The sequence below is a fragment of the Perognathus longimembris genome, chromosome 10, assembly GCF_023159225.1.
Source record: "Perognathus longimembris pacificus isolate PPM17 chromosome 10, ASM2315922v1, whole genome shotgun sequence".
NCBI lineage: Eukaryota > Metazoa > Chordata > Mammalia > Rodentia > Heteromyidae > Perognathus > Perognathus longimembris.
This window is the reverse complement of record NC_063170.1, coordinates 36,946,060-36,967,970: the sequence shown is the minus strand read 5'-3', so window position 1 is coordinate 36,967,970 and position 21,911 is coordinate 36,946,060. Positions and strand designations below refer to the sequence as shown.

The 21,911-nt window shown below is 48.9% G+C and overlaps 1 protein-coding gene across 2 annotated transcripts in view; it reads left to right on the top strand.

Annotated features, from left to right (window-relative positions):
- Window positions 1–21,177: 21,177 nt before the first annotated feature.
- Window positions 21,178–21,911, top strand: part of Prkcd (protein kinase C delta) — a 29,998-nt gene continuing 29,264 nt past the window's right edge. For both annotated transcript variants that reach the window (XM_048355832.1, XM_048355831.1), the window contains exon 1: window positions 21,178–21,399. The gene's annotated coding sequence lies outside the window, so the exon portion shown is untranslated. The remainder of the gene's footprint in view (window positions 21,400–21,911) is intronic.

The following is a 21,911-nucleotide window of genomic DNA, read 5'->3' as shown; positions in this document are numbered from 1 at the left end:
ACTATTTAAAGGATCATAGATCCAGGATAGTCCTATCAGATGTCTCTGAGATTCATCTTCACAGGTGAGAAGCTGGAAGCAGCTATGCACACCTGTGATCCCAGCAATGATGGGAAGTGCAAAGTAGAGGACTGCAACTCAGACACTTCTCTAGTAGGAGCTACCCTAAAAATAACCCAGTGAAAAACCACCTGCTCCTACTTGCATGGAAACTTCCTGCTATGCATAAGTTCCACTAGAGTTACAGCTTGTTAGAATTCAGAGGCACAGCCAGGTGCTGGTGGCTCACACCTATAATCCTAACTACTCAGGAGGCTGAGATCTGAGGATCCCAGTTCAAAGCCAGCCCAGGCAGGAACATTCATGAGACTCTAATCTCCAATTAACCACCAGAAAACCATAAATGGTGCTGTGGCTCAAGTGGTAGAGTGCTAGCCTTGAGCTGAAGAACTCAGGAACAGTGCCCTGGTCCAAAGTTCAACCCCCACAGTGGGAATTCTGAGGCACAGAATGCTGGAACTATAAGTATTTTTTTTCTTTCCTTTTTTTTCTTTTTGCCAGTCCTGGGGCTTCAATTCAAGGCCTGGGCACTGTCCCTGAGCTTCTTTTGCTTAAGGCTAGTACTCTAACACATGAGCCACAGCTCTACTTCCAGCTTTTTCTGTTTATGTGGTACTGCGGAATCAAACCCAGAGCTTCAGGCATGCTAGGCAAGCACTCTACCACTAAGCCACATTCCCAGCCCCTATAAGAGTCTTAAAACCGACCTCCAAAGACTTCATGGTATCAATGGATAGTTGAGGACAGGAGCTCAATCTACCTATTGATAGGGTAGATTGAAGGGCAGAACTAGGGTTGGAATTAAGGCCTTCTGCAATGTCCTTGGTCCTCCTACCAACACTTTTGTCTCCTTGCTAACCATTTGCTCATTTAGCAGGTATTTATGAATGCCTACTAAGAGCTAGGCCCCAAATCAAGTACTAATGTACAAACCATGACCTTGCTTCAAGTAGATTTCCTTTTGGTATATGGAAGTAGATAGTAAACTTATAACCATGATCATGATGATGACTGCAGGTCCTGATAAGTGTCTCAAAGTCAAGAAGGCAGTGACTTGATTCCAATCCTAGGACAATTTCAACTAGAGGACCAGAAAGGGTCTCCACATAATGAGATCAAGGCTGAAGCAGTCCAACTAGGTGTCTTTATAGGGGCAGATGGAGCAGTCAGTGAGGTTAAGGGTCAGGAGACCCCTAGGCCATGTCCCTGATTCTATTCTGATGTGAAGTGATGGGGGAAATTTCCTTCCTATGGGCAGAAGTGCTTCTTCGGAGAAAAAAAAAAAAGGCAAGGCTTAAGGGCAAGTAGCCTGATGCTGCTAGGGTCCAGGAATTACTACTGAAAAGGTAGTGGCAGAACTCTAACCCTCTATTCAAGTCCCGAAGTTCTGGTTCAGTCTTTATGGTAATCACAGTGACCATAGGTACTAAATAATAGTAACTACTGACATTACTTAAGCACTTAGCATGTGTCAGGTACATTTGAAGTGCTTTAGAAGTATCGTTGCATTTAATTTCCTCAATGTAATGTAGCAAATGGGCACTGAGATCAACCCCTATTTTATAGATAAGAAAAATGAGGGGTGGTGTGTGTGTGTGTGTGTGTGTGTGTGTGTGTGTGTGTGTGTGTGAGCTGGTCCTGGTGCTTAGACTGAAAGCCTGGGCTTTGTCTCTAGCTTTGGTGCTCAAAGCTAGCACTCTATCACTTAAGTCATAGGTCCACTCTGGCTTTTTTTTTTTTTTTTTGCCAGTTGTGGGGTTTGAACTCTGGGCCTGGGAGCTATCCCTGAGCTTTTTTGCTTAAGAACAGTGTTCTGCCACTTGAGCCACAGCTCCTTTTCCAGCTGGCTTTTTTTTAATGATTTATTGAAGATAAAAATCTCACAGAGCTGGACTCTGGTGGTTTTGCCTGTAATCCTAGCTACTTGGGAGGATCATGATTCAAAGCCAGCCCGGGCCGGAACAGCTGAGACTCTTATCTCCAGTTAATCACAGAAAAAGCAAGAAGCGGTGCTGTGGTTCAAGTGGTAGAGCGCTAGCCTTGACCAAAAGGAGCTCAAGAACAGCAGCCAGGCCCAGAGTTCAAGCCCCAGGACTGGCAAAAAAGAGAGAGAAGAAAAAAGAGTCTCATAGACTTTCCTTCCTGGGCTGGCTTCAAATTACTATCCTCAGAACTCAGCCTTCTGAGAATTACATTAGAATTATGCTAGATTGCAGGCATGAGCCACCTGCCCCTGGCAAAAAGTACATCTTATTGAAATTATTTACATAAGGTCATTTCACCAGGAAGGGGCATAACTGCCATTTGTACCCAAGACTCCAAAGATCAGGGTTCCCAAGTATAATTCCTGAGACCCTCCTGCCCAACCTTCATGCCTCACTGACATTAGCCCTCCTGGGCACCTTAGCCCCTTGGGATCACCCTACCTGCCCATGTAGCTCCTTTTTGTTTATTTATTTATTTTTTTTGGCCAGTCCTGGGGCTTGAACTCAGGGCCTGGGCACTGTCCCTGGCTTCTTTTTGCTCAAGGCTAGCACTCTGCCACTTGAGCCACAGCACCACTTCTGGCCATTTTCTATATATGTGGTGCTGGGGAATCGAACCAAGGGCTTCATGTATACAAGGCGAGCACTCTTACCACTAGGCCATATTCCCAGCCCCATGTACCTCCTTTTAACTCAAGCCTCATGACCTCCCATGAAACCTTGATTTATGCCTCTATTTACATGGGTCAGTATCATTGTTCCAACAGACCCTACTATGTATAAGATACCTTTATGTGTAAGATAGGTTTTCACAAGAACCCTTCAAGGTCAGGCTTGTGTAGCTTGTCTTACAGCTAAGGAAGTAAAAGAACTGGCTGAAAGTCACACAACTATAGGAGATCAGGTAACCTGACCACAGAGCCTGACTGGCCCCCGTGTCTTCCCAAGGGGATACTGGCCAAGAAATCATCCTGCTTTGCCTCATTCAAATTTCAAAATCAATGAGTCTCTCCCAACCTCAGCCTACACAGGGCTCAAATTTATGCCTTAGCAATGCTACAAATGACAGAAAATGCCATCTTTGAGGTTACTATCAAATACTTGAAACTTCAAATGGTAAATGTTAAGGGTTATCCATGTCAGTGTCTCATAGCTGTGGAAGAAACTTAAAATAACACAGCTCTGATCTTAGACTAATTTGTTCCTTCAGAACCTCAGTTTCTCTGTCTGTAAAATAGGGTGTATAGTAACATCCATTTCTCATGTGTGTAGTCATCTAAAACTAAGATTAGGTATCAGTGTCTGGCATACTGTAGATGCTTAGTAAAGACTTGTGGGTCCATTCCATTGGTGAGTTGAAAGTTAGCTACAATAGCCTTGAGCAAAAGAGCTCAGGGACAACACCCAGGCCCCAAGCTCAAGCCCCAGGACTGATAAAAATAGAAAAAAAAGAAAATAAAGTTTCAAGATTGAGTAGCTGGGGCTGGGAATATGGCCTAGTGGTAGAGTGCTTGCCTCGTATACATGAAGCCCTGGGTTTGATTCCTTAGTACCATACATACAGAAAAAAACAGAAGTGGTGCTGTGACTCAAGTGGTAGAGTACAGCCTTGAGCAAAAAGAAGCCAGGGACAATGCTCAGATTCAAGCCCAGGAGTGGCAAAAAAAAAAAAAAAAAAAAAAGATTGAGTGGCTGATACTGTTTGGAATATAGATAGTGTATTTGAGATTCCATATCCTGGGTTTCCAGGGCATTCCTTAGAGGGCCTTCATCCTTGCCGTATCTGGAGTCCCTGTTATTAGTGCTCAGCAGACCCCAGGATCTCCTGTGGGCACAGTAGAATCAGAGGAGCCATAGCACAGGCCCTATCCTCTGTGGTTCACAGATAGACCAAGCAGGGGAAGCAACACAATTTATAGCCAGCTGTGCACCAGAACTACAGCTGAAGGAGGGAAGCATGCACTCAGTGGAGAAGTTCCTGCTTCAAACACTGGTTGAGAAACATGGTGGGGAAAGTCCACTGACCGCTCTTAATAGATTTCCAGGGGTAGCTATGCAAATCGTTCCTTCCTCTCTTTGTCCCTTAGGGTGGCAGCTTCCCCCAACCCTACCCTCTTTAGTTTCTATTTCTTGTACATCCTCTTCTATGACTTAACAGATTCCCTACAGTCAATTCCCTTTATTTGAAATGCCTAGAATGGCTTCTCTTCTTCTGTTGGACCCTGGGTGCAGAGGTTGGGGACCCTTTGTCACAGACAAGGAAAGGATGAGGAATGGTTTGAGATAAATAGTCCCAGGATGTGTCGTTTCCTTTCTGGTAGCATGCCAAAGGATTAGACCAAATGGTCCATAAGGACCTTACTTGCAGAGTCCACAGATTTCCATCCCTTCTGATCTCAATTCTGATTCTGTGTGGTCTTATGATCCCTCTTGTCTCTGACCTCTGTGCCAACCTGCTTAGTGGATCAGTGAATGGATTAGTGATGTGGTCTGAAAAGACCTTGAAAGAAGACCCAGTGTGTTGGCTGGCCTCTCCTCCCTATAGAAAAATGCACGAGGGTGGTACTATGGGAAGTGACCTTAGCCCATGAGGGAGGTCCTTGGGAGCTGCTCTTGGATGGACAAGCTCGCCAGCCTATCGCCAGCTTATGCTCAATCCTCGTCATCACTACTATATTACTGTGAGCCCCTCCCGATTAAATTGGATTGCTCTCTGAAAAAAAAAAAAAAAGAAAGAAAAGAAAAATGCACTGGAAAAGCTCCACTTAGCATTCTGGTGACATCACTATCCTTGCCTACCTGACATCTCCATCCTGCTGGTCCAGATTGGAGCTTATCTTCCAATCTGGGCCTACTTTACACCAGTCTCTATGAGCTCACAGCTGTGAGCACAGCCTTTCTTCTACAGCCAATTATTCCAGCTGTGCAAATAGTTCAAGGTCCTCAGGAGCTTTTTTCCTTCAGAGAAACAAGAGGTACTTCCTGGCCTGGGTGAGCCTAGGTGTCTACTTGAGCCCTACCCCACATACCTCCCACTGCAAAAGCTCCTCTTTTCTTCCTTTCTAAAAAAGAAAAAGTTGGTTTTGGAAAGCACTAATTTCTAGAAAGATGTTATAGAGAGACTCCAAGAGAGATGCTGACCATAAGAGATCACCAGTCTGTTTCCCTCTTCCAGGATCCAAGTTAGACTCTTCCAAGAGTTCTTCAGACTGACAACTTCCAACCTGAGCAGTTTAAACACACTAGATCCTACACTAAAACTCCACAGACATTCTTTGTAAGAGTCAAGATATGCTACTACAGACAGGCTGTCCTAAAATTCCAATTGGCAAATATGTCATTAAACACACAGGAATTTCAAACTGTCTGTGATATAACAGTTCAGACTCTGTGTCCTGTGATCTCAATCTACACTTCAAAACACTGTTCTATTGTTAGCCCCATTTTAACAAGGAGAAAACAAAATACCCAGAATGCTGTGTAAGGTCACACAGCCAGGGAGCACCAGGGAACTGTTGTTTCTGCTTCTGCCTCTCCCTTCTACTCCTGGATTCCTGGTTCCTTTCTTTCTTCCTTCCTTCCTTCCTTCCTTTCTTTCTTTCTTTCTTTCTTTCTTTCTTTCTTTCTTTCTTTCTTTCTTTCTTTCTTTCTTTCCTTCCTTCCTTCCTTCCTTCCTTCTTTTTCTTTCTTTCTTTTTCTTTCTCTTCTTTCTCTCTCTCTCTCTCTCTCTCTCTCTCTCTCTCTCCCTCTCTCTCTCTGTAGTCTGTGGGGGTGGAAACTTCAAGGCTGTGGGGCTTGTTGGAAGAGCTCAGAGCTACCCAATGATCTGATCTTCTGGATCAGAGTCCTCCTTCTGCTAATACCCTGGGACTCTTCCCAGGGTTGAGCTGCAGGGCATATGATTTACCCACCAGGAGCCGAGCAGTAACAAAGCAAACACTAGGAATCATCAGGAAGCCAGTGTCAATAATTTATAACCAAGACTGTAAATAATGCAGCTTTCTGAACATGGCTGGCTCAGTTCATCTGTCCCACATCCAGTACCTAAGATAGCCTGGGCACTTCTTCTGCCTTGTATTTAAATAAATGCTGTAGCTCAGTGTTGGACATCTACCATCTTCATTGCCTTTCTCCCCTCTTTTTAGGAGTTAGTTGAGCAGAAAGCCTTCTTTGATATCTGAGTAGTCTCAGGGCCTCTGGCTTTCATGGACTGTGGATGTCCCCATTGAGACTTTCCCTCCATGTGGTCATTTTTTACTGTTGTGATGATGGCCTTGTTAGTTCTCCCTGAGACTGAAAGCTCCAAGACAGCAATCATCCCCTAGGAGCCAAGTGAAGAGGCTGATGTATACTAGATGTTCAATAAAAAATAGGGAAGGAGAGGCTGGGACTGGGACTTGCCTAGCATGCATGAAGCCCTAGGTTCGATTCCTCAGTACTACATACACAGAAAGAACAGAAAGAGGCACTATGGCTCAAGTGGTAGAGTGCTAGCCTTAGCAACAGAAGCTCAGGGACAGTGCCCAGGCTCTGAGTTTAAGCCCTAGGACTGGCAAAAAAAAAAAAAAATAGGGAAGGGTTAAATAGTCTTCCTTTTTTTCTAGCACTAGGGATTAAGCCCAGGCCTTATATAAGACTCTACCACTGAGTCTTGTTTAACTTTTAAGTAAATATGGGAGACAAGTGTTATTTTATTAGTTTTTATTTCATAGAAAAGAAAACTAAAGCTAATGTGACAGGGGCAGGGCTGGGGTTGAGCTCAACCTACCTCACCTAACTCTAACACTCTCTCAAGAACCTATCTGGGGGCTGGGAATATGGCCTAGTGGCAAGAGTGCTCGCCTCGTATACATGAATCCCTGGGTTCGATTCCTCAGCACCACATATAAAGAAAAAGCTGGAAGTGGCGCTGTGGATCAAGTGGTAGAGTGCTAGCCTTGAGCAAAAAGAAGCCAGGGACAGTGCTCAGGCCCTGAGTCCAAGCCCTAGAACTGGCAAAAAAAGAACCTATCTGGGAACCAGACACCAGTGGCTCATGCCTGAAATCCTAGCTAATCAATCAGAAGGCTGAGATCTGAGGATTAAAGTTCAAAGTTAACCAAAGCAAGAAAGTCTGTGAGACTCTGATCTCCAATTAACCATCAAAAAGCTAGAAGTAGAGCTATGATTCAAGAGCACTTAGCCTTAAGAAAAAAGAAAAAAAAAAGTAAGAACAGCACCTAGGCCCCGAGTTGAAGTTCTAGTACTGACACCAAAAGAGGGAGGCAGGGAGATAGAGAGGGAGACAAAGAAAAGGAAACTTTGTCTCTTTCCCCTGCAGACCTCAAATATCATGAGTCAGGGACCCTCTGTTTTTGCTCAGGGAAGTGATCCTTATCTCATCTCACGGACTCTGGTACCTAGGGTGCTAATATACTTGCTGAGTGGCTGGAAAAGACAACTAAGTTGGGTCTCATTCTCTACCTCCTGAGAAGTGATCACCTTGAACAGTGAGCAGCTCAGGAGCAGGAGTCTGGACCAGGTGGCCTTTGAGCCCTGGAAGCCAGTGCAACTCTGCACAGACTTACATCTGGAAGAGCTCCAGACAGAGACATGGAGATGGTTGAGGAAGCTGTCCGATGGCATTGCTATTTTAGAGCTGAGAACCTAACCAGGCTATTGCAGCCTTGCAATAGGAACCTGAGACAAGACGACAGATGACCCTATTTGTCTTTCCCCCATCCTGTGCTAGGTATTGAGAATGAGGACAAAGAAATCAGGGCACAGGCGGTGTGAGGTGGGCCAGGACAAGGACAGCATTGCACCAGATGCCCTGGCCTGATCCTGGCCTCAATCCTCAGCAGCAGGTGGAGTGCAGAAGGGAGAACAAATGGATTTCTACTGATGTGAAAGTTCCAGCTGGTTGTCACCCGCCCCTGGAGCTGTACTGAGAAGGATTCTGAGCTCCTGTCCTCTAGGCTCATCAAGAAATTTGGTGATCACAGTAGCTCAACAGCTACATACATATGATTATATGAGAGGAGGTTAAGCAAAATGAACTCCAAGAGATGGAAACAGGAGGATTTTATTATTGTCATTATGTTTAATGTACTAGGTGAATTTCCTTTGGTGTACCCCCTGTGGTCACTGTATATGATTTTGGCACACTGGATATTGTAGAGATGCTTATCTGAACTAGGGAAAGGAAAGAAAAATGAGGGAGGTTTAACAAATATGACAAGAAATGTACTCACTACCCTATTATGCAACTGTACCCCCTCTGTACATCACCTTGTCAATAAAATTTAATAAAAATAAAATAACTATAGATAGCTGAAAAAAAAGAAATTTGGTGATCAGTTACCTATGTCTGCTTCAAGCACAAAAGTGAGCTACAGTGCCAACTCCTCTTCCACTTCTCAGGCCTCAACACAGAGCAGTGATTCAGTAAAGATCTGTGGAACCCTTGTTGATTCGAAATGAGGTCTGGGCAGAGCTCATCTGGAGAGACCATTAACTTCAGAGGAGAAAAATATGAACACATAGCCTTTTTAGTACTGTAGCATCTACAAGATACAGAAAGAGAACAAGAGAAGAAAGTGGGATAGAGTGACAGACAGCAACCTAGAAGTCAATTTGATACCCATGGGAAATTTTTGGCAATGTGCACTAAGACCCTTGGATCTCACAAGTCAGTGGGGACAAGGAGTTTTCCAAGGCAAATTCCAGAGCTAAGTCTTGGCAGGGGCCCAGCCAGTGCACTCTTGTATTTCGGGAAGCAGGACCCAAGCCTTCTATTCCCAGCAGTCTCAGGCACTTCTGCTGGATCCAGGACAATGCAAAGAGCACAAAGAGATCCTGCATGGAGATCCCAAGTGAGGGGGTAGGGTACTCATTCAGAGGACAGACAGGTGGAAGGTGGGCTCCAGGGAAATAGCATGGCTGGGGAAAGGGCATAGCTTGCTCTTATTTCCTCCACTTTATCATCTTCCCCAAACACCAACCCATACTACCATGCAGGCAGGTCTTCACAAGCCTTTACAATAAAGAGAAAACACAAAGGAAAAACACAGTCTCTCCCCTGCCAGCTACCGTCACTTCGTTGTCTCATCCAGGCCAGTTTCATGTATACTCCTGTCACTGGCCTAGAACTCTGTCCTGGAACTCAGAGTAAGTTGGGGGGTGTGAGATCCACTTTGGCCTCTTCTCAGCCGTGTTACCATGAAAACCTTGTGTAGACTTCCTGGGCCTTGGTTTCCCCTCTGATAAAATGGGGCTATTGGTGCCCATTGCCCATTCAATGTTCATTGTAGGTAGTGAGTCATTAATATACTGGGGCTGGAATTGCAGTTTTTACTAAGATTCTACTTTGAGACCAAGATTATGTTCTCCATATCCTCTATAGAGCCTAGATTCTGTACAAATATCATGGAACCCCTGCCAGCATTAGTAGGCATGTGGATTGGTGGAGACTCCAGACCTGGGGACTTGGGATGGTCTGACCCTGAAGGGCTAGGACTGAGCCAGAGAGAGAAGGCAGAGCTTCCTGCACCCCTATAGCCATGAACTCCCTGAGCTCTGGGCTGTGGGCAGAGCTGGCCATTCTAGGCCACCTATAATTACCTTTCAGCAGAGCTCTGAAATACTGGGTGGGGACAGCAATTTTGGGTTTTTTTTTTTTTTTTTTTGGCCAGTCCTGGGCCTTGGACTCAGGGCCTGAGCACTGTCCCTGGCTTCTTCCCGCTCAAGGCTAGCGCTCTGCCACTTGAGCCACAGCGCCGCTTCTGGCCGTTTTCTGTATATGTGGTGCTGGGGAATTGAACCTAGGGCCTCGTGTATCCGAGGCAGGCACTCTTGCCACTAGGCTATATCCCCAGCCCCCTTGGGGTTTTATTTTGATGTTCAGACAGTACCCTAGAGCAGCCTCATGCCAGCTGACTGTTGTCAGATAGAGACAAAGTTTGATTTCTTTTGGGAGGAGGTATCTCTAAGGAAGCAGATCTTTAAATGCAAGGTTCAAGGTTTAAGGTCCCACCATCTGTACAGATTGCTTTTGCCCAGGCCTGGGCAGTGAGAGTGGAGGTGGGGAGGTGGGGGGACTGGTGGTAAAGGCTGCCCTGGAGAGCAGTGTAGAGAATGCTAGAGGAGCTAAAAGAAATCTAGTGGGGTCTCCACTCTATTCTTCTTCTACTTTGTCCCCTTCCTTTCTCCCCTAAGCCACACAGGCACTGGGTCAACTTTCACTGAAGTGTCATGGAATAAGGACACCTCAAGGGCTCTTGAGTCTTACCCATGTCTGAGGTCACAAATCCTTGCCAGCTTGTACTTGGCACACTAAGGTAAGAATCTATACCCATATTTATCCTTTTACACTCACCCATCAACCATGACCAGAATGCCAATGGAGAGGAAAAGGATAGTGACTTTCCATTTAAACTCTCCTATCTTAAAGCAGCAAAAGAGATGGAGACCCCCAGGAGTCAGGCTCCAGATAGGGCAAGGATTCCATGCAGACCCAGGTGCTATGGACATGTATGGGCATTGGGATAGGTGAGCCTTCCCTGAGCTACTTAATCACTGTTGTTCTCTGTTCTCTTGCTCATACTTGCCTGTAGCATCTGACTCCTGGCAGAGCTCTGGTGTTTGCAGATTCCAGAGGAATTCCAGGGCAGTACCTGCTATCACACCTGGATGCAAGGGGCCTTGGAGATCCAGACCAACCCCAGTCCAAATTGATTTTCTTGGAGCCAGTTCTCTCCAGCCTTACCCAGAGTTCAGGGGAAACCAAAAACACAAAGTTGACATATATTGAGTACTGTCTTGGTACAGGGATGCCACCATAGGAAAGCTGATGTGCACTGAATACCTAATTGCATATCCTGCCCACACAGAATGGTGTGTGTGTGTGTGTGTGTGTGTGCATGTGTGTGTGTGTGTGTGTGTGTGTGTGTTGATGGAGAGTGGCAAGGGAGACAAGGACATGACACTGAAGGAGGTGATGCTGCAGCTACAGAGGGAAGAAAGGCATACAAGATTTAAGCTCAAATGCCAGAACAATGGCACCTGGGAATTCAGAGACCCATGAGCCAAATTCTAGAATTGACATGACTATGATGGAGCTCAATGGTATCCCACTCTGAGTGGGCAGGATATGCAGTTAGGTATTCAGTACACATCAGCTTTCCAATGGTGGAATCCCTGAGCCAAGACAGCACTCAATATATGTCAACGATACGTTCATTGGTTTCCCCTGAAACCTGGATTTGATCCCTAGAACTACAGGAGAGACAGAAAAAAAGAGGGAAGGAAGAGAGGGATAGAGGAAGGGAGTGAGGAAAAGGAATGAAGGAAGAATTGAAAAGAAAGGAAAAAGTGAGGGAAGGATGGAGGGAGAATTGACAGTGAACGTCTGCAAGGTGGTCTAAGAACTCTCCCATATACATAGTCACATCATCATCCATGAGTCACTTCCAGACTGCTTCCAGAGTCCCAGAAGCCTGTCATTAAAGGATGAGCCAGCCAAGCTCTCTGAGCATAGGTCAGAAGGGCAAAGACTGTGGAAGAGGCTCTCTGGTCTCATACATGTTGCCATTGGTGTGGGCACCTGTTATGTGCCTGGAGCAGGCTGTAGTCAGCCTCAAGCACTTCCTTTGGTTAGAAAGGACACGTGGGCAGGTAGAGATACTGGGTTCTGAGTTTGGAGCATGGACATTACCTGTAGGGCAGGGTACTTGGGTCCCTACCCTGTTGGTACCATGAGACCCAGGAAGCATGACATGCCATCATTATGCATTTGTTCAAGATGCCGAGTGCACTTACACATGCCATCTTTTGCTTGAGTTGTCTTCCTTCCAGATCTCTTTCCTTGTAGTTTCTGCTTGGAAAACCTTCTCCATAGCTTCATTTACCAGTATCCTCAGAAGAATAGGACCAGGCTCTTGCAGGGTAGCCCAGACCACTGAGAATGCCACTCACTATATGGTCCCTGGGCACCTGCCAACAATAACAGTCCCCTGTGAAGCCCACACAGCCTCTTGGGTGACATTCCTATTCCCTTGAATCAGCTATGAATGCAGCGAGTTTATTACCCTCATACCTCTGCTGGCCTCCCTCCCTTTCCCTCCTTGTTTCTTCTGCCTGTAGTGACTTCCTGGCCTTTCCACCACTAAATAATTCCTTCTGGTTCTTCCTGGACTGGCTCCAGGGGCATCCTTTTTCCATAGAGCCTGCCCGGCTTGGTCAGCCCTAGCACAAGTCCTGGCATATAGTGGGTGCTTGTTAAGTGATTGCAGGATGGAAAGAAAAATGACTTTAAGTTCCATTCTTGGCTCTATTGGAATTCACTGGCCAGTTGCTTTGCCTCTTATGATCTTAGTCTCCCCTTTCTGTATGCCCTGATGGAGCCTTAGATAACACGGTTTGCATTACGTTTCAAGAGCCTTAGATAAGACAGGCTACTTCAGCCCATATGAGCTTCCCTGTACCATTTTTGTTGTTGTTGTTTTGTTTTGTTTTGTTTTTAATTTTGTGTCAGTACTGGGGCCTGCACTCAGGGTCTGGGTGCTGTCTTTTAGCTTTTTCTGCTCAAGGCTGGCACTGCACCATGTGAGCCACAGCTCTTCTTCTGACTTTTTGGTGACTAATTGGAGATAAGAGACACACAACTTTCCTGCTCAGGCAGGCTTCAAACTGCGATCCTCAGATCTCAGCTTCCTGAGGAGCTAGGATTACAGGTGTAAACCACTACCCTGTCCCATTTCAAAAAGCATAACAGAGCTAGCAGTTATCTACGGAGTGCTCATTCTGATTCAGGTACGCGTTAGACCCTCCTCTGATCTGATCTCCAAGTCTTAAGATGAGCTACTAACAGCACATTTACAGATAAGGAATTTATAGCCGAAAAGGTAACTTGTCCAAGCTCACACAAATGAATGGCTGCCTCCCAGGGACCCAGGAGATTCCTGATCTCTTTAACACAACCAGTAAGACTAAGGCCTTTCATAATGAGTCCTGACTCTCTCAGGAATCTGAAGCTCTGGGTCCTGAACTGCTCTGTGAGAGAAGCCAGGACCATGAAGGGCAACCATTCAGGCATGTGGCAAGAGGGAGGTTCCAGCTCAGGACCCATACACAGAGAGAAAAACAGGTACTTGACTTCCTAAATCTTATTGGAATCCATCTCCTAGCAGGAACATGGGCTAAAATTCGGATGGCCATCTGGTCCCCCAACAGCTCTTACAGAGAGTCAGCCCTTGTTCCAGTTTCCTAAGAGGTTGCCCTAGCCTTGCCTCTATCTGAACCATTAGGCAGTAGATACAACCTCCATTATGGCTGAAGGATTGGTTCCTGCCTTATTCCCAAGGAGAGAAGTAAGATAACAGGCTTGACCATATGCCTGTTCACAGGCAGGTTATTCCAATCCCTGGCCAAGGACACCACCCTTGGTACCCAAGGGATAATAGCTCCTCATCCCAGGTGGAGCATTCCACTGTGGGCCTAGCCAAGGACATCACCATGGACCCCCAAGATACCACAGCCCATTTTCTATTTTCTTCTTCCTGGTTAAGCCCTATATAACCCCATCTCAAAACCCAGTTCCTTGCACAACCTCCAATTCTGCAGGAAGGTCTGTACCCCTCTGTGTTCCTCAATAAACAGTCCTTGCCTGTTGAGGATCGAGTCTAACCTATTCCTTTTCCATTCTCCTCCATTTTCCTAACAATGGTATCCATCCTTTGTTCAAGGAAGAGGCAGGGTCCCTGTGTGGCCTTTATCCAAGCCTCAGTTCCTTATCTGTGGGGTGGGTGAGAATAGCTGTTTCACCATGTGGGTAAGCAATTAGACAGCAATTAGGTGGCTCTCCTCTCACTTCCTCGGAGATCTGGGGATGAGGTGAGTGTCAGACTATGGGGTGGCAGTTGGGTAGGGATGGGTGAGGTGGCAGAATGAGATGAGCTCCTGAACTGCCCTCGAGATGGAGGATATATTTTACTGAGCACAGAGTAGGCTCCCTCAAAGAGGTATATCCAAGTTAGGACTTACCAAAGACACAGGTGTTATCTAGGCCTGGTGTGCCAAGCAGAGGCAACAGCAAAAGCCCAGAGGTAAGACACTGTGAGGACTGTCTTGGAGGCATGGAAAGGGGCTCTTTTCCCTAGGACTTGCAGGCTGGTAGGGGAGGGAGGAGGGGATGAGTCACATGGGCTGGGGTCAGCCTCAGGGCTGAGTAGTGAGGAGTCCTTGACACTTTAGGAGGCTTTGTGTGGCTGCTGTGAAGAGGAAGGGCTTCTGGGATGGAGAGGAGGCATCCAGTGGACTGCAGATGGCTAGACAAGAGACCAACCCTGGTAAACCAGACCAGCATGGTAGCAGTGGAGACAAATAAATGGATGGATGGAGAAGTCAAGCTGGGGTGGGGGGGGGGCAGGGGCTGGCTGAGGTAGGGAACCATCATGAGGACTGAAACAGAAGACTGCCCAATGCAGGCATGACACAGGGAGCTCTTTCCCCCACATACCCTCTATCTTGGAGCAAACTGGTGCCTAAGGGAATAAGAGTTCATGCTGTTTTCCTCTGAACTATGAGTCATGCATAGCCATGCAGCACCCCCACAGTGGCTTCCACCTGCCTTCTTTAAGACAAGCTGGTGGCTCACTCCTGTAATCCCAGCTACTCAAGAGGCTGAGCTCTGAGAATCACAGTTCAAAACCAGTTTGGAGAAGGAAAGTCCATAAGACTCTATCTCCAATTAACTACACACACACACACACACACACACACACACACACACACAGCATAAGTGGAGCTGTGGCTCAAGTGTTAAATCACTAGTCTTGAGCAGAGGATGTTCAGCGATAGCACCTAGTCCCTGAGTTCAAAATCTAGGACTGGCACACACACACACACACACACACACACACACACACACACACACAAACAAGTGTGAGGATAGATGTGTTTTTGGAACCTATTGGAGGATTCCAGTGGCTGATGTGGAAAGAGAGAACCAGAGCAAGAAGAAGGGATACAGCATACCTCTGTCACTGCTTTCCCTGCTGGTACCCTTCCCCATGCATATATATCAGTTGGCACCTCAGCATACATACACACATGAACCCAAAGTCAGGTTCCACAGAATAATCTCACTATGGCCTCTTAAAGCACATAGCAGGACACTGGTGGCTCATGCTTGTATCCTAGCAACTCATAAGGCTCTAAAGTTCACAGTTCAAAACCAGCCCAGGCAGGAAGTTGATGAGACTCTACCTCCAATTAACCAAAAAGCCATAAATGAGCTGTGGCTCAAGTGGAAAAGCATCATCCTTGAATGGAAAAAGTCCCTCTCAACCTTCCAGTCTCGAGAGAGATACCTCAGAGTTAGGAGCAGCCCCTACACAGGAAAGCCATTCTCCCACGCTAGCCAACAGACCAGCAGGATTACTCTGACAACATGAAGGACCCAGGGAAGACATCAGCAAGAATTTCCCAGGCATCCAGGCTATGAAACCTGAAAGTAAGTTGAAAGCCTTTCATTACTTTCACAGTGCCCTCAAATGTAATTCCAGATCTCCTCTCATTTGGAGATTCCTGTGATCCTGGACCTGGTACCTGAAGCCAAGACCTCCATTTCAAAGCCCATCCTGGGATGTCTGGTATGGCCAGATGTCAGATGTTGGCTCAGTTCCTTCCCTACACAGATCCTACCTCAGGGCTTTGATTCTGTACTCCGGGACCCAAATATCCCAGAAATTACATTTTTATCCCTACATCACTCTATACTTCCTTTGGATGATTGCTTTGTACCCACAAGCCCCAAGGGGCTGACTTGGGAACTGGCTATGTTTATGGCCCTAAGAGCTCACCATTCTTCCTGGCCAGTGGCCAGACCTGCCTTGCCATCACAGCCAAGATGGCCACAGTCTGTACCCACAGAAGCCTTTGGGCAAAGGCAGGCACCAGACATGCAAAAGCAGTGGGGTAGGCAGCAGCATGAGGTTGATACTCATCCTCCTGATGAGGCTCCTCCCCTGCCAACCTCACCCTCTGCTCACTACAAGCTATTGGCACTGGTGGAGGGGGCATGTCTTTGCCAAGGGAGTTTATGACCAGGAAGACAGACATGATCATCCCAGTTGCCTGTTTCTAGAATTGGTCACAGGGCTGGTTCCTCTGCATCTTACCTTTTAGTCTAGCCTTAGGGGAATTTACTGATGAGGAAACTGAGGCTGAGAAGTCTGGCACTTGCTGCAGGTCACATAGCCAGTCAATATAGAGGCTGCAGGCTAGCTCTTCCTGCATTGGAGTCTATGCTTCTGTGCCATGCTTAAGGACAGGCCCTGAGTAGCATGGAGTGGGTGGGCTTATAGGAGGCAGAGGCTCCCAGCAGAAAAGCCATAGCATAGGGCCTTGTTAGAGGTTAAAAGCTTGATGAAAAAGCATTCCAGGGGAAAATCACAGCCTGAGCAGAAGCCAAACCTTGGTGAGTAGTGGTGAAGGTGAAATGGGGGTTGAGCATAAGTGTCCTGGTGCCCCCAGGGCCACTCATACCTTCAGGAGACTTGGGTGGAGGGCGCTGGCTATGCCTGAGCCTTGCTCAGGCTTTGCTGGTCCAACTGGCTAAACCACTTCTTCTGGGTACTGCCTGCTGCTCTTGCTCACAGCCTTGCCAAGAGATATTGGCAAAGCCTGGGTGGAGGCTGTTAGGGGGCCTCAGTTACCCTTCCCAGTTTCAAGGCAAGGATGAAAGGGTCCTGGGCCTCAGGCTGCTCTGCAGCATGTCTGAGGGCTACAGAGTCACCTTCATAAAGCTGACCTTGACTGTGCCCTCAAGAGCAATTTCTGCTGGGTGCCAGTGGCTTACACCTGTAATTCTAGCTACTCAGGAAGCTGAGATTGAGGATTCAGGTTGGAAGCCATCCTGAACAGATAAATCTTATCTCCAAATAACTAGCCAAAAAAAAAAAAAAAAAAAGCAGGAAGCTGGGAGCTGGGAGCTCATACCTGTAATCCTAGCTATTCAGGAAACTGAGATCTGAGGATCGCAGTTCAAAGCCAGATCAGGCAGGATGGCTCCAACTAACCACCAGAAAACCAGAAGTGAAGCTGTGGCTCAAAATGGTAGAGCACTAACCTTGAGCAAAAGAGCTCAGGAACAGGCCCCGAGTTCAATCCCCAGAACTGACCAAAAAAGCTGAAAGTGGAGCTGTAGCTTACGTGTCAAGAGTGCCAACCTTGATGAAAAGGCTGAGAGCACTAGACCCTGAGTACATGCCCTAATAATGGCACCAAAAAAAGGGAACAATTTCTAACAGTTAATGAGAGTGTTGAAGGCAGGTCTGTTTGGAGAGATTAAATGATCTGTGCTTTTGTTATTTTGGGAACAGAGTCTCACATTTTGTCCTGCATCAGCCTAGATGATACTCTTCTAGCTATGCTTCACAACTAGCTGGGAGGACAGGTGCACACCACCATGCCAGCTACTAGCTGAGATGGAGGCACTAACTTCTTTCCAGAGCTGGCCTCCAATGTGACCCCTCTCCTCTGGGCCTCCCAAGTAGCTGACGTTATGGGCCTTGAGCCCCTTCCCCTTTTCTAAGTTTCTGTGACTCATTCTCCACCTCTCCTCTCATCTCATTCCGGTCCTCATAGTCCTGTTTCCCAGCTAGAAGGTGTATTTCAGTGCCCTAGATGACCCTCACCCTCAGGACCCCGGTGCCATCTGTGGAATGGGTTTGCTCCTGTCTCCTGCGCCCAGAAGGGCGAGGTTTAGGAAAGGGCAGCCATGCAGAGAAGCCGCCGTGCCTCTGCAGCGGCCAGGTGACTGTGGACCCGGGAATAGAGCCGGGTCCTTTATAGTCCGACCGCTGTCACGTGGCGGGCTGGCGGCTCCGCCCTGGCTGCGCGGGACTTCCCTGGGGCGGGTCCGCTCGGGTCCGGGGCGGGGTTGGTACCGGTGCTGGAGAGTTGTGCCCGCGGGGCTGGGGGTGGCGGCTGCGCCACGGAGGGAGCCCAGCTGTGCTCCACGCAGGAGGTCGTGTGTGGCGCCGGGACTCTAGGGGTGCCTTCCTGTCTTCCCACTCTCCCCCACGTCCAAGCGCCGCGCCCTTATCCCAGTTTCAGTGGGCGAAACTGGATTCCACGAGAAACTGGGGCACCCGTGGTGGAGCTTGACCCGGTGGCTATTGAAGCTCCCGGTCCTCCCAGCTGTTTCTGCCCTCCTCCTTCCGCTGGTGTTGTGTGATCTGGCAAAGCAGAGCTGACTTAGGAAACAGGAGACTATGGAGAGATGGGGGTCCCCCTTCGGGCTCTCTCTAGCTGTCATGGTGATCACCTTAAGCACCAACACTTCTCTTCCTCACCTCTATACTCCTTTGGTGGATAGAGACTGGGGAGCCCCCAAAGGAGACACAAACTGGCAGGAGCTCTGCTGGCGAGGTTCAGAGCTCTGGGGCAGGCCAGGGCTGCGCCTATGGCAGCTGTAGGAGAGCCCTATGCTCCATTCTCTCCAAGCATTTGCTTCTCAAGTTTCACCCACAACACAAATCTGCTAGGGAGAGAACCTAGAGATTAGCTTAGCCTTGCTAACTTTGTGTTCGGCATGTACCAACACAAGTTTTATTAACCATGTTAGGTCCTTATTATTGGTATATTCACGTCACAGATATGAGATCCTGGACACAGTAAAGTCACAAGTCCAGGGCGTAGTCCTTCAGCACCCTAGTCTGACCCTTCCCTGTCTTGTGACACTGCCCACAAGGTCATGGCCTTCTAAGCCTGTCATTACGTGCTCCTCACTTGGTGCCTGAGGCTGAAATCCCTGTTTGGGCCGGACTGGTAACCTGCATGCTCCAAGTACCCTTCCCACCACAGCCACCTTCGGTAGCACCATTCTAGGCCCTGCTGTTTCCAGCAGTTGCCCAAGTGCCTCATCCCTGCATCCCTGTGCATTCTGCCTCGGAAACATGAGCCTATTCTTCATTGGCCAAACCAGGTTTTATAGAGATGTCCCTAGCAGCAAAGCCTCAGGGACCAAGAGAAATAGAGCAAGAAATAGTGTCCAAGACAAAGACCAAATCTTGACTGAAATCAAATGGAGGATCCTGTCCTGCCTTCAGCTGGGTCAGCCTTGGGGACAGAGAGGACTAGGCCTTCTCCAGGTTGCTTGGCTGAGTCCTGGACTTACTATTTAGAGGTCTTGGGACTCATCATGTTTGTTTCCTTTGGATGTGGCAGGGGTCAACTTCCTCCCCTCCGGACAAACAAATCAGAGTCCATATAACATCCCTGGTTGCATCTGTCCAGTTGTAGTCTCAGTTGTTTCATTGCCTGTACACATAAAAGGGGAAAGCATCTCTGTGTTACTGCTGTGAGCTCAGTCCTGCTGGGGAAATTACATGTCATGAGAGGCTTTCCAATACTCTTTCAAGGCTGATAGCCTGTGACTTAGCATTATGAACATGACTAACCCAGGCCAGGCCAATGTGGACCAAGCCTTTACCAGGTGTCCACCTTTGATGAAGCTCTGTAAATCTCACCTCACTTAACCCTTAGTCCCTTTTAGGGGTGAAGTCTCAGGCTAAGAGAGGTGTGGTCAGTCATCTTCCAAGAGTCATACAGTTTGTTTCCAGGCCTTAGCAGGCTCTTATTAGGTTGGTTATGGAGACCCAAAGGCCAGCTCATCTGGACCCTGCCCTGACACACTCAGTGGAGTTCCCAGAAGCACTTCTGGGATGCAATGGTTCCAGCCAAACATGGCCTGGATTCCCTAGACTCCACATAAGCCTGTCCTCCCTGGGACCATTTGAGGGAAGCCCATGGGCATCTCTCTTCTGCCTTTTCCAGCTCATGGCCAGCCAGAACAGTCAGCCCTTTGGAGCCCAGTGAGCTTCCCTTTAGAGTTTTCCCTCTTCCTACAGTGGGAAGAATCACTGTGTATTTCTTCTCTGGTCCAGTGGATCCCCAATATACACTTACAATAGGATTTTGGAATGCACATCTCTGCCAGGATCCTCCATCCTGGAAAACCTCCACCTAGGACTTTCACAGCTTTGTGATCCTCCTGGTCTGGCCATTTCTCCCCACCTATCTTCCCCAACCTCAGCCACATGTTAGCCCTCCTATTCTCCATCTTGCCTCTCCTAGCCTCTGCTCTTCCCTGTTGCCCCTCACTCTTGCCCCACCTATATAGAAGCCTCTTTTAGTCTGTCACCTGCCCAACTGTAACTGCCTCCCCACATTCTCATTGCTACCTGAGAAAACCAAAGTTCTGATTATGTTTGTCTCTGGCCACAGGTGTCTTGTCTGTTCTCTTGACCTTCATGCTATCTAGGTGGTCCCCCACAAGGTCAGAGAACTAGGACCTTCCTCTTTTTTTTTTTTTTTATCTTCGGAAGTGCCATTTGAGTAATTATGAGGCAACAGCTTGGCTTTCTAAGTTTTGGTGGCAGAGAATAGAATCTGTGGTTCCCAATTGTTCAGGCTTTGGGTCCAGGAGATATTTGGTGAATGAATAAATGAATGAATAAATAATGGCTGACAACCAAGTTCGACCTTTAGAAAAGAAGTTTAAGAGCCTGTCTGGGGGGCGTTGGGAAATCTTGCAGGGGACAGGAGTCGGGCAGGAGAGCAGAAGACTGGAAAATGCGGTGGAGGCCGCTTCCACTGCCTGACTGTAGAACCTCAGCACTGGAGTCTTCCCAGCTCCAGCTTTGGGGTAGGGCTGGGACCCGGCGCGTCCACGCTTCAACCAACAAGAAGAGAAGGGGTGAGATCAAGCCAGGTTGCCAACTTGCCAGTGGGGAGTCCCAGGCTTGGGCGTGGGGAGCCGGGGAACCCCCGCAAGGAGCCTCCTAGCTCCGGTGTGGAGTAGTGTCCTTCCAGCCTCAGCGTCTTCCTCTGAAAAATAGGGTCTTTTCTTCCGTGGTGGACGGAGGGGTGGGAGGGCAGAAGTTCCAGAGAGGGCAGAGAGGTCAGCAGACCGTGGGATCTGCCCAGACTGGCAGGCAGACACCCGCCCGACCTCAGGCTTCCAGATGTCGGGGGCGTGGTCTCTAGGGGGCGTGGCCTCGGGGCGGGAGCTTGTGGGCGGGCCCCGCTCCGAGGCGGGGCCTGCCGGCACCTGGGTGAGGTCGCGCCGCCCCGCCCCCTTGCACTTCCGCGTACAGTGGCGCCGGAGTGAGAGTCGGCGGCCGCCGGGACTCCCCGGACGACCCCCAGCAGCTGCCCTCCGTGGTGAGACCCGGGCCGGTCCCACCGGCGCCGAGCCCGTCCCAGTGAGGCCCGCACGGCTCCACGTCCGCGTGCGCGCCGCGGGGAGCCCCTCGGGAGCCGTACCCGGGTCTGCCGGGACCACTGGCGCCCGGCCTTGCCTCGGGAGGTGAGTGAGAGCCGGGCCTGGGAGCGGGGTCGGGGCTGCCTCGAGGGCGCTGCGCCCCTTCCTTCCCCCTTTCCGCTCCGGTTCCCGTTTCTGAGAAACTGAGCTGTGGCCAGCGAAAGTCCCGCCGCGCGCCCGGACCCGCCAGTTCCTGGGGCCCCCGGTCCGTCTGTACCCCTGTTCGACGGTGGGGGCCAAGACCCTCTCCTTCGTCTGCTCCCGACTCTCCACCCTCCCGTGGGCCCTCTGCCCCTCGGATGGTCCGTCTGTCCCTCCTGGGGCTCTACGGGCCCCTCTCTCCGTGCATCTCCCCTTCACCCCATCTGGGTCCCCAGGTCCGCTCTCTGGGTCTGTCCGCCCCTCGCCCACCGCGTGCTCCATCGCCCCACCCCCACAGCTCGCCCCGCCGCCCCCTCAGTTCTGTGCTCCCGGCCGCTCCCCCAGCCCACGCCGGCCACCCCCTGCCAGCCCAGCCACCTCTCCTTTCTACTGTGGGACCAAGGCTGGGCCGCCCG